Below are 10,719 nucleotides of genomic sequence, written 5' to 3'. Positions count from 1 at the left end.
TTGAATCACCTGTATATAATTCGGTAGGATTACACGGACAGCTGATAGAAGCTGATAATTGTGGGAGGTTTCTGATAAAGCTACCAGCTGTGGAGGAAGTTATAGTCTGCTTAACACGATAGCATGGTGATGACTGTTTATTGTGACTAAATCGAAATTCATATGAGATTAGGTCATGATCTGAGATTGCTGTGCTCTGGGGGAGAGTGGCTAAATGATCTATGTTTACATCCAAGGTCAAAATTAAGTCTAGAGTGTGGCTGCAATAATGAGTGGGCCCCTTTATATTTTGAGTGAAACCTATAGAGTCTAAGATAGATATAAATTCCATAATTAGTGAATCTTGTAGTTTATCAAAGTGGATATTAAAATCTCCGACAATTATTACTTTATTCGAAAACGTTATTAAACTTGACAGAAAGTCAGAAAATTCCTGTAAGAACTGAGAATACAGCCCTGGCGGCCTATAGATTGTAATTATTGAAAAGGAATTCTTATTTGTCTCATGATCACTTATGTTAGAAAAAGAATTTCAAAAGAAGGGAATTTGTAGCCTACTTTCTGGCTCACTTCTAAAGCTTTTGTATAGATGGTTGCTATACCTCCACCCCGGCTGCTTAAATGAGTGCTATGTGCATAACTAGACTGTGGGGGTGGCTTTATTTAGACCAAAATATTCATCAGGTCTAAACCACGTTTCTGTGAGACACAGAGCATCAAAATCATGATCAGTTATAATTTCATTTACAGTGACGGACTTAGATATAAAAGATTTTATGTTAAGCAGTCCTAGTTTCGGACCAAGAATACCTATATTTAATAATATAAGACAATAATATTTTACTTAAGAATCCCAGCCTATTTACCAATGCAGGCTTGAGACAAGAACGTTGGCAAGTGATGATGTGGCCCCTTGCACTGAAAAGCCTCTTTGAGGGGAGGTCGTAGTAGGACTGCATAGATACTTGCGGTCAAGCTTAGCGAGTCGTGGAAAGTTTACTTTGTGTGTTTTCCACCATGCAAGTGGATCTTCCTTTTTGTCTATGGAAGGTGTTAGCAGGTAGTTGTTTAACTGCTTCTACACATCATTAAGGCTATGTTTACACAGCAGGTAAAAGTGAAGTGGCCCAAATCCGTTTTTTTTTGTTCTTCACATGTGACACAGATCTATGTCATCTGTGTGGCAGTGTGAAAAAAAAAAACACTGAGTCTGACGTTTTCAATTCTGACTTGAGGCGCTTTCATATGTGGTACTGAAATCCGATCCGTATCCGATCTGCAGCAGTGCGACTCAGTCTGAACAGCCAGTTCAGTATTCACGCGCCTTTTATGTCAATCCAACTCAACATTCGTCAGAAATTCGCACTGCTGAGACCTCAGTACCGCTGAGATATTTCTGTACAAAAATTAAAAGAGACTTATCCAAAATCCTCCATGTTTGATGAGATTTTGAAAGAAATGGCCGAATGCAGCCGCATGAGACCTAGGCTGCAGCGTCAAGAACAGTTAAAAGTCTGAAAGTAAAGTTTAAAGAATCCGAGTACACGAACCAAAGAAGTGACCGTGGCCGAAAAATGTTCGAACACATTCTGGGTCATGAGCCCAGCTGTCAGTCAGTGAAGCTTCATGATCGCTTCTGTGACGCCGGCTCCTGAAAGCTCCAGGAGTTACTGGTGTTCGTTGGAAGTCATTGTTTACCTCTGGATGAACCACATGAAGCAACGTAAAGCATTGTTCTTTTGCGCATACAGGTCGGTTTGGGAGCGTAACCTGTTCAGGCTAATGTCGCATGTCGGTCACGTTTAAAAGATAATGTGGACAGCCAAACAAAAAAAAATCGAATTCGGTGAGAAAATCAGATTTGGGCCACTTTTACCTGCTGTGTGAACATAGCCTAACGGTCAGAATGGAATCACCCTTTGCGTTCTGTTCTTTTCAAAGAAACTTCCCAAGGACTTCTTGGCTTTTTTGCCTGGAACATGTCAGCAACTTTGGGCTCCACTTCAGTGATGTCTTCTGGCTTTCCATTATCTCTGATGTCACTCTGGCCTTGACTTGGGGCTTGTTGTCGGCACTGATGTAGTACATCTTGAACCAAGGATCCAAACAAGGTACTACTTCTTGGTAAGGTCTGTGTCTTCCTCTGGTCTTGGCAGCGCTGAAGTGTTGAAGAGGTGAACAACTGTCTATATCTTGCCAGGTTGGAATTACACGCTGCACCTTCTTGGCCACAGCTTAAACAGGACCCAAGTTAAAGCTTTCTGCTGTTCAAGAATCCTGCTGATCATCTTCTGTCTGGAATCCCATCTTATCTGGCATTCTGATACAAGGGAATGTTATGGAAGACTATGGTAGAGTTCTTCTGGGCTTTTTCAAGAGCACCTCTGGCCTTCCAGCTATGAGAGAAGTGACCCACTCGCTTCTTGCAGAGACCTGCAGCACAGTCGACGTGTTCATCCTCTTCCACTGCATTTTCCAAAGGGAAATATAAAAACACAAAGTACACATCAATTATTATACACATTTATATTTTTAATAAGAAAGTGCTCATGAAACTTTGCACACTATGCAAAGTCAAGCAGCTGGTGTTAGAGGTACAGAAAGCCAAAATTAAACCTGTTGTGTAGTGTCTGAAGACTCTTAGCTAAGCTAATGCTTGGTGGCTCATGACTGGCATATATAAATATGCATATTAATTTTATATTATTATTAGAATTATATCCTTTTTATCTTTCTAATATTCTTCTTATAGAAGAATCCCTATCTTAATTTTATTTTATCTTAATTTTAGTCTCAATCTGGTCTTGGACTCACTTTGTTCAGGTTTCAGTCTTGACTTGTCTCCAGTGTTCTTGACTACAACACTGATGAAAACAAAGAGAATGCCAAAGCCAGTAAAGCCTCTTCTTACTTTTTGAATTCACCGCCAGGATTTTCATATATTTTAATTTTATATTTAACTGTGTGGCTCTGAATGATATTTAGATTTCAGAAAACAAACAGTCTAAGCATTCGCCCTGTCATCAGGAGATCGAGTCTGGCCCATGGATGGTAGGATGGCCCTCTTCCCCCATCACCCAGAGGCATTCTAGCCTGTACGGGTGTTTGTTAGCTGACATGACAGAATTGCCAGTTAGTGTTCTCCTTCAAGCACGCTGAGCTGTCTAATGATGTTGTGCTTAGCAGTTCAGAAAGATGCCGTAGTGCTTCACGTGACTAAGGAAGCTGGTGCTAGCCTTCACTCTCGGGTTTGGAATTGTGTTATAGGGTTACAAATAAATAAATAAATTAATTAACAGATTTTAATTTAAGAGGCACTGCTTGAGATACTGATGAGCAGTGTTGCCAGATTGGGTAGGCACCCAGATTGGGCGGATTTGGTCTGGCGGGGAAAATAATTATGTGAACAGCTTTTGGTTCTTCATAGCAGTGATAAACACATTAGTTAAAGAGACCAACAATGCCATCAAGTCTTCCACTTGAAAACCTATGTGCAAATTTTCGAAGGCAAGACATCAGCGAAAAACATACCTACAAGCTCATTATAGATGTCACGTTGGTGATTATATTGATTTGTGGTTAAAATGACCTTTTTGCTTCTGATGCATACTTTTTCATGCATTTTTGGTGAGTTTTGAACATTTGTGGCCTGAAAACTCTAGAAGCAACTTGGCAACTCTGCTCACCAGTGACTTACTGCTATGAAGGACTCAAGTTTGGTAGCATTATGTTACAGGAGGACATAAAATATAACTAATTTTTCTCATGAAAGTGAAGGAGCTTTTGAGCTGCTCTTGTTAGCTTTAGTAGAACAATGTTTAACGTCAGGCATTTGTCAGTTTGTTTGCACATTAACAAAAGGCCCTCCTCTTCTTTTTTTATTCTTAATTAGATCCTGATACCAAGCCAAGTTAAGGTTTGTTCACACATTTCCCCTTAGGGTATGGACTGATGCTAGAGTGCAAATGAGACATCAAGGTCAGGGGTAAGAATTAATAATAACTGAAATGAACAAAAGGCTAACATGACTTTTCAAAGTTTTGGCATTAATCTGAAATTTACAAGGCCTGTCTTGGTTACCTTTAGTGGTAATTCCCTGATGTTTTGAGCAACAACCTCACAGCAACACCAAAGCAACCACCTGGGATACCATAACAACAGCCTAGCAACCACTTAGGATATCATAGCAACCGCTTAGCAATACCCTAGCAATCACCTAGGATACCATAGCAACAACCTAGCAACACTCTAGCAACCACTTGGGATACCATAGCAACAGCCTAGCAACACTCTAGCAACCACTTGGGATACCATAGCAACACTCTAGCAACCACTTGGGATACCATAACATCTGCCTAGCAACACCCTAGCAACCACTTGGGGTACCATAACATCTCCCTAGCAACACCCTAGCAACAAGCAGAATCTGCGCAATCACAACATTTTATTCAGGAAATGCACTTTTTTATTTATAAATGCAACTATAAACAGGCAGCAACTGGTGTTGTAAACTTCAGTAAATAAACACTTAATATTTCAAATTAAATGTGACAGTTCATTCTCTCTAATAGCGAAAATAGCGAAACAGCATAACAATTATGGTTTAGTAGGCTCATGCACTTAAGATGGAAATATTATTTCCAGACATCCATTAAAATTATTTTAAGACATTATTTAAATTCATGCTCTGAATGTACAAAATGCTCTTTGGTCTTCTGTGTCTAGAGACGTCTTTTCTCATTCACCTTAATATTTCCTTTCATGCTTCAGGGAGCAATTACTGCTTCATCTTTCTGTTCTCTGTCCTTGACCATGAACTGTGTAGCCACCCAGCCAGAAAGTAGTAAAGCTGACTGATGGTTTATGAAGATTTTAATGTCGTGAGATAAACAGACCGTAAGAGCTATGGAAAACCAAAAATAGAGAAACAAAAGAAAACAAAATAAAGTTCAATTTCTCCAGTAAAAATGAGAATATGAACATTTCATACTGTAATAAGGAAACAAGGCAATATTCTAGCTTGCTCACGCAGTCTCTCAGCTCATATGCGATAAGTGAGTTAAGAACTATACCTACATATAAAAACGCATCTTACTTATCCATTCACAAACTTGTGCTTAACCTGGGGTGTATTCCAGAAAGCGGGTTTAACAAACTCTAAACCTAAGCCGGAACTCAGAGTTGACTTATCTCGCCGTGTCATAGTCAAAGTTTCCAGTTCCACAACAGCTGATCAGAGTTAGTTTAGTCAAGATTGAGTAGATTGAACCCAGCTGAAGCGCGTTCACTGTTACCCGTAAATAGGCATTCGCAATGGAGTGGCGAAAAACCGATTCACTATGGACACCAATGATGGAAAAAAGAGAGCATCTTATTTCACACCCATAGAGCAGGAAATATTACTGACTGCATATGCAGAAAATGAATACATATTTACACGTAAAAGTAATACTTCAGCAGCTGCAAAAGAAAGGGAATTGGCATGGCAAAAAATTGCAGACCAAGTTAATGCGTGAGTTATTATTAAATTATATTTAAATAAAACTATGACACATAATTTAACATTTAGCAAATGGATATGGCAAAAATAATTTTAATGTCAGTTGTAATGGTTGTCTTGATTTTTACATTTTTTTTTCTTTTTTCATTTACATAATATAGGTGTAATCCAAGTGGGGTGAAACGCACATGGCAGCAAATAAAGATGAAATATAAAAACAGTGCAAAGTGGTATGACTTGTACATAACTACCTAATGTTCTTACTTGTAACCAGCTTGGTATGGCTTACAGTTGGTTATGGCTTTGTAGCTAATAGGAAAAAGGCAGAGGCACGGAAAACAGGAGGGGGACCACCACCACCGCCTTTCACCCAGGCAGAAGAGCTGGCGCTGTCACAGAACAGTGGCCGGCCTATAACTGATGGAATCCCTGGAGGAAGCTCAACAGAGCCAACAACCCACCAGGACATGACTGTTTATGTTAAAGGTATATTCATTACATTTATTTGTTATAGTGCATAAACTGTGGAGAACTGCATTTATCTGAACAATTTTAATTCCATCTCTCCAGTGATAGGCGGTGTGGTTCAAACAACCGAGCCTCCTGCAGTTGTAAATGATCTTAAAGTCCCTAGATCTTACTTGAGGTGTACAAATACCTTTCTTTTAAACAAAAAAATCATTGTTTCAGGATGAAGAAACTGTCTCTGCTGTCTCAGAGTGGGATGATGCTCTTGGGAGGCCTATGGATGTACAGTATGTGTTGCATATGTTGAATATATTGACCATGGCATTTCATGTGATCCACCATGATAATGTGTGACTGCCCTCTTACAGAACATGACAGGAGATGTACAGCCCAATGAGGGACCATCAACATCCAGAGCTCAGCTTGGAACAGTAAGATTAGTTTAATGTCTCACCAAATAGCTGAAATATTTAGAACGCAAAGTTATTTATTTGACCATATCATGGTATTTTTCTCTCTTCCTCTCTGCTTCCAAGCTGCCTGTAAAGGATTTATACAAGATACACCTCCAGAAGCAAATTGAGAACTGTGATCTTAAGATGGAGCACATAAAACTCCAAATAAAACAGACAAGCCTTGAAATTGAGTTGCTGGAATATAATTTAAAGGTGGGGGTAATTGCTGTGAGTGTATAGATGTGAATGTTCTTACTAAAGAATAAGGACAAGGAAATTAACTTGCCATTTTTTTTATTTTCAGGAAATAAAGAAATCATGAACATAAATTGTAGTCTTATTTATATAATTAAAGGGCAGATGGGTGAGAGAAATGAGGAAATAATTATTGGGAGAAATAGTGATTGCATATTGCATCTCGGACAATTCTACCATTTCTGTGGTCAGGTAGATTAAGATGTGGTTCCTTCTCAATATCTGCTTAGGGTATGGCAGGATGTTGCTCTCCTCTAATGGTGGCAATGTTGTGCAGTACCACACATGCCACTATAATGTCACATGCCCTCTCTGGAGTGACCCTGAGCCCCCGCAGGCACTGAAACCTGGCCTTGAGAATCCCGACTGTCATTTCAATCCTTGCTCTTGTTTTGGACAGGGCCAGGTTGTAGCGTGACTGTATGGTGTCATCACATATGGCATGCAGGGATACCCTCTGTCTGCAAGGAGGAGACTATCGTATTGTCCTGTAAGCACACGGGGGATGCAGTGATTTAAACTGAAACAATGTAACCATACGCTGAATGTGAACCACAGCAAACGTTTCCCAGGCTTACCTTGTTCAAATTTATTGTATAGTGCAGACTCACGAAAAATCCGTGCATCATGCACAGAGCCAGGCCATTTGGCTTCAAGATTTGTAATTATGTTTGTAGCATCACATATGATCTTCATGGAAGATAACAGTAAGTTTATGTAACAAATTAAATGCTACACTTTTATTTAAATAAATTTAACAAAGTACATTTAAAATGGTCACTACCTGTATATTAATGCTGTGGAAGGATTTTCTGTTTACATAATCCCCTTCATTTTCTGCAGGTGCTTTGATTGGGATGTGGGTTCCATCCATGCAGCCAATGACTCTTGGAAATCCTGAAATATTAAAAGATGCAGAGCTATTTCCACTTCCCAATTATTTTATCCTTTTGTAATCTTTGTTAATAAATACAAACCTGCAATTCTGTGGAATTCCTCTTTGATGTTCATTACAGGCTTATGCCCAGGGAACACCACAAAACTGTACATCAAACGTTTTAATGCTAGGCATACTTTTCGGACGGACCGACATACAGTAGCCTTCCCTATGTGTTCAGCGTCTCCTACATTGTATAAAAAGGAACCATTTGCAAAAAAACGGAGAGCAATGCATAAAGTTTGCAAAGAAGTAAGTGCGGATCCATGATGTGTGATATTGGAAATGTATGGCTTTAGAATATTATTTAAGTATCTAATTGACTGTGAGGAAAAACGGTAACGTTCACGGAGATACTCGTTGGGTAATGAAAGTATGTCCAATCTGGGTCTAATGACTCGTTCCCGACGAAGAGCTCGATGAATGATTTGCGCTTCAATATCAACTGGATCCTCGAGGAAAGGACACGCCATGTTTGCTAGAGAAAAGTGCGTGTGAACCCGGGTTATGTTTAAGTTAACCTGCCAGCGAGCAGGTTAGCTTCAGAGTGTAAGTTGCTATAGTAACTGACACCGGTTTTCTTTAATCTCAGTTTCTGGAACGGAAAACCTTGAGTTTGTTGTGAATTCTGAGTTAACTTACCCGGTTTTATCGCTTAACCCGCTTTCTGGAATACACCCCTGAGTCTAGACAGTCATAACAGAACTGTTTCTAACTATAAGGCACTCAGCATTTTCTCTCTCCTCCACTGTAGTGAGGTTGCTTTAGTTATTTTTGCTGATGCATCTAAGAATCCATGCTACAGCTCTAATCACCCGAGACCCGTGAAAACTTACACAGATGATCAACTATGCTTACTTGTTCTGTCGTTTTGCTTCTCAAAGTTTAAGCACTTCTGACTTCGGGATCTTCTATCTCCAGCTCTGGAGTAACATCTTCCGGCAGCTGAAATTCCCTTTTCCATAAAAACTCTAGACTCGTGAACCAGGTAGATGTCAGAAGGTCATTGAGGGCCAGGCCTCTGGAGGCATGGTCAGCAGAATTCTTTGTTAGAAGAAACATACCTCCCCTGTTGAGGATTTGAGCTAAGGTGTATTTTCTGGACTCGGTTTGCGACAAACATGTGAAAACGTCTTCGTTCTTTATATACCCTAAAACCACCTTGGAGTCAGTCCAGAAGAACTCCTCTGCCTGAAGAAATGCCATCTCCTCCCTAAGCATGTTGCTTATCTTCACAGAAATGACAGCAGCTGTCAATTCCAGCCTAGGAACATTTGTAACCTTTGTTGGAGCTACTCGGGATTTCCCATTGACTCAAGCACAGTACACATCCCCATTTTCATTATGAAACCTCAAGTAGGAACACTGGCCATACCCTAATATGCTAGTGCCAGATAAATGATGCAATTTGGTCTTGGTAATGCTTCCAAATCAATCTGGTGCATAACAATGGGATATGATGACCTGGGCACCCAGGGGATAAAGGTCCTTGTTCTCCTTGGCCAGATACTTCAGCCCGTGATTGGCACATCCAGGAGAGGAAACAGCGCCGAATAGATGTACTCTCATATGGCAAGTTTCTGTCGGCTTCACGTACAAGAAACTGGTGGAACATCTTCTCGACATCGCACGTTAATGCAATGGTGTGTTACTGAAACCTAATAAGAGCCCCAATTATGTTGTTCATCAAATCAGGACCAGTGAGAAGATGGTTGTTCCCTTATACCTAGCTGAACAGTCAAACACTACTCGATGTTTATTTGGCTTTTTTGTGTGGTAGATGCCATGATGCGGGATATACCATCTCTCACCTTCAACGCCCCAGTTTTGGACTTCCTCTGCATCTCCCTTATCAATAACCTCCTTCATGAAATTGACATAATGCCCCTATACTTGCTGTCCTTTGCCAATTTCCTTTTCAGGTGGTTAAGCTGCAGAATAGCTAAATTCTTGTTGTCTGGTAGACAACAAGGGTCTCTTCTTGAAGAGGAGAGGCATTTCGTAATGACCCTCACTGTTCTTCCATATATCCTCACTTAACTTGTCAAGGAACATGACATCATCTTGAGAAACTGTCTTGCTGTCTTCCTTTACATCCTTGAAGTCAGACTCTAGAATACGAATGACATCTGCAGGAGTTACAGGTGGTAATTCTTTGACAGAAGTCTGTCTGAATGGCAAAGGGTTCGTCATTTCCTCCCAGAATAACCTGCTTTGGCACTACTGCTCTCGAGAAGTTGTAGCCGATGAACAGGCCTACTTCACAGTCTTTGAGTGGCTGGAGCTCATCAGCTATTTCTGAGAGATGGGCCCATTGCCTGGCTGACTGACAGGTAGGAATGTGCATGTGGTTTAAGGGTATGCAATCCTTTTAGGCAGGTGGAAGTTCTATGTGCTTTGCTGAGCTATAGCCTCTCACACGAAGCCCTAATACCCTTTCACTTGGAAGAATCATGCCATTTCCACTCATAGTAGTCAATTTGAGCTTCACTGGATACTTCTCAGCTTGCAAAATGTCACTTACTCCCTGGTCAACAAAATTGGTGTCGCTTTGAGTGTCTAGAAGAGCGTACGCAAGCCTTTCCATATAAGGATTACTCTTCATTGACACCCACTTGCACAACCATGGATGTGCTGGGAGAACTTTCTCCAGCCATGCTGAGTGACATTGACATCGCTGCCTTATTTGCCTTACTATGCTGTGAGTCAGAAGAGAATGCAGAATTTGCCTTATTCACATGACTGTCATGGAGACATGTTGGATGCCTTCCTTTAAAAGTGTTACAGATGACACCCAAAGCACAGCTTTCTTTCTTTCATATAGTTTTGTCACTCCTCCAAGGACATGGAGCTGTGAATCTAGGGCAGCCATGAAGCTGGTGTCTATGACCTTGACATAGCATACGGGGGGGTTTTACACTTTTCTTCGATGATTGTTGACTCTCACTGTCTGTAGCTGTTTGGCTGCTGAGGACACTAGCCTTGGTTTTCTTATGCTCTCATGGGTTGCATTTATCAGAGGAGGAATCCAAAGAATGGAGAGCGTGAAAAGAAGTTACTGGGTTGCAGGCAACTTCAGCTTCCAGGGCCACAAAGGCAGCAAA

At 40.5% G+C, this 10,719-nt stretch overlaps 1 long non-coding RNA gene across 5 annotated transcripts; it reads left to right on the top strand.

The window, feature by feature from the left end:
- Positions 1-1,938: 1,938 nt before the first annotated feature.
- Positions 1,939-9,947, top strand: LOC118809201. Of its 5 annotated transcripts, XR_005007348.1 has the most exons (7): positions 1,939-2,111; positions 2,201-5,986; positions 6,191-6,255; positions 6,337-6,399; positions 6,505-6,636; positions 7,079-7,168; positions 7,522-9,947. It is a non-coding gene; the product is annotated as an uncharacterized LOC118809201 (long non-coding RNA). The 5 variants fall into 5 exon arrangements; XR_005007347.1 differs by lacking the exons at positions 7,079-7,168; positions 7,522-9,947 and having other exon boundaries at positions 2,201-5,730; positions 5,810-5,986; positions 6,505-7,072; XR_005007350.1 differs by lacking the exons at positions 7,079-7,168; positions 7,522-9,947 and adding an exon at positions 6,728-6,747.
- The last annotated feature ends 772 nt before the right edge of the window (positions 9,948-10,719 follow it).

The sequence above is a fragment of the Colossoma macropomum genome, unplaced genomic scaffold (assembly GCF_904425465.1).
Source record: "Colossoma macropomum unplaced genomic scaffold, Colossoma_macropomum, whole genome shotgun sequence".
Lineage (NCBI taxonomy): Eukaryota > Metazoa > Chordata > Actinopteri > Characiformes > Serrasalmidae > Colossoma > Colossoma macropomum.
The sequence above is the reverse complement of the archived record's forward strand: the minus strand, read 5'-3'. Positions and strand labels throughout refer to the sequence as shown.